Source organism: Seriola lalandi, unplaced genomic scaffold (genome assembly GCF_002814215.2).
Source record: "Seriola lalandi dorsalis isolate HSWRI2012SDOR001 ecotype SW California unplaced genomic scaffold, Sedor1 jcf7180001963592, whole genome shotgun sequence".
In the NCBI taxonomy this organism is placed as follows: domain Eukaryota; kingdom Metazoa; phylum Chordata; class Actinopteri; order Carangiformes; family Carangidae; genus Seriola; species Seriola lalandi.
This window is the reverse complement of record NW_019434260.1, coordinates 1-1,522: the sequence shown is the minus strand read 5'-3', so window position 1 is coordinate 1,522 and position 1,522 is coordinate 1. Positions and strand designations below refer to the sequence as shown.

At 39.8% G+C, this 1,522-nt stretch overlaps 1 long non-coding RNA gene across 1 annotated transcript; it reads left to right on the top strand.

Annotated features, from left to right (window-relative positions):
- The first annotated feature begins 61 nt into the window (after positions 1-61).
- LOC111648488 (uncharacterized) lies at positions 62-1,431 on the top strand. The gene is made up of 3 exons (XR_002760141.2): positions 62-138; positions 263-362; positions 1,289-1,431. It is a non-coding gene; the product is annotated as an uncharacterized LOC111648488 (long non-coding RNA).
- The last annotated feature ends 91 nt before the right edge of the window (positions 1,432-1,522 follow it).

Genomic DNA, 1,522 nt, shown 5'->3' with positions numbered 1-1,522 from the left:
TACTATTCAAAGAGTGGGAACCCATCCTTTATGTTGACATCTCTGTTTATTCTTTCTTCAACCCCCCCCCCCCATTTTGATTAGTTCTCCTCGGACCAGATAGCCGGGCGAGATGTGAGACTGCTGAGAATCAAAAAGGTAGCGAATGCATTCACTTCAAATAACTCAGTTTATTGATGAGAAGAATCTCACTCATCATTTATCAGGTAAGATTTTCTGGCTCACGACGGACGGTGCTGATGTTTTTGTTATTGTTCTGCAGGCTGGGCAGCTCGACCTTGCTCTGGAGGGGGGGGCAGACTCTCCTTTGGGAAAATTGGTGATATCTTCTGTGTATGAGGGTGGTGCTGCAGATAAGCACGGTCAGTTGGGTTTTAAAAGTTCATGCTTTAACTTCATGTTAAGTTAAGCGAGTCCAACCTCCATTCAAAATGAATTCTTTGTGCTGTATGTTTTCAGTTTTGTACCTTTATTGTTAGTGTCTGTGTAATTCTTTGTTTATTTAAATATGAATGTTATAAGTGAGTGCATCTGTATGTGTTGATGCCAATACATTATAATATTCTTGTAGCTGTCTGTAAACAAATCTCTACTGTATCTATCAAAGCTAATCACAATTGCTTAATTGCTAGTTTAAGAGCAAGTCTTTTCTGATATTTTGTTCCCCCCATTTATATCGGTGAGTTCAGACAAAATATTGGAAACACTTCTCAGTATAACACAATACAGTTCAACGACACTACAGCCCATAAAACATGTATCATTGTATTTAAGTGTACACCGACTGTATAATAATAAATTGGCGACTGAGTGTATATCTCATTATACAATGTTCGTCTTTAGGCACTTTAACAAAATCTCAGGCGACATGTTTTGACTGCAAATACATTTTATGTTGAAAACATAAGATCTGCTGCATGTTTCCTCCTTTGAGACTAGCAAGTAAATCATTATCTTTATTGTGTGTACAGAATGTGCTTTTATTTCCACTTTATTATTACACCATCATTACTGTCTCCATGGTGAGATGTAGGGAGGGACACAGGATGCTTCATTAGGCACAATATCAGGATGCCAGTCTGTGATACCTACCTGCTTAATGACTTTTCTGTGTGTCTGGACATTTTGCCCCATTACAGCTCAGCATCACTGTAGGAGACAACAATTTTACTTGTGTCAGTTGAGAGATCCAAGCATCCGGAGCTTGTGTGTGTGTGTGTGAATGTGAGAGAGAGAGAGAGAGAGAGAGAGACTGGCAGTGAAATGTCTCTGATGTCTCTGTTTGCAGGTGGCATCGTACCAGGGGATGAACTTATGGCTGTGAATGGGAAGATCCTGATTGATGCCACATTGACTGAGGGACAAAACTCTCTGGCTCGAGCCTGGAATAGTGGAGGGGTATGACTCAGATTAGTGTCGCAATGAAATGCCATTCTCCATTTTTTTTTTAAAAAGAGACGTTATTTACCTTAGCTACAACAGCAGGGAGTTGTATTGAGTATCTTTAAACCCCCTATCAATC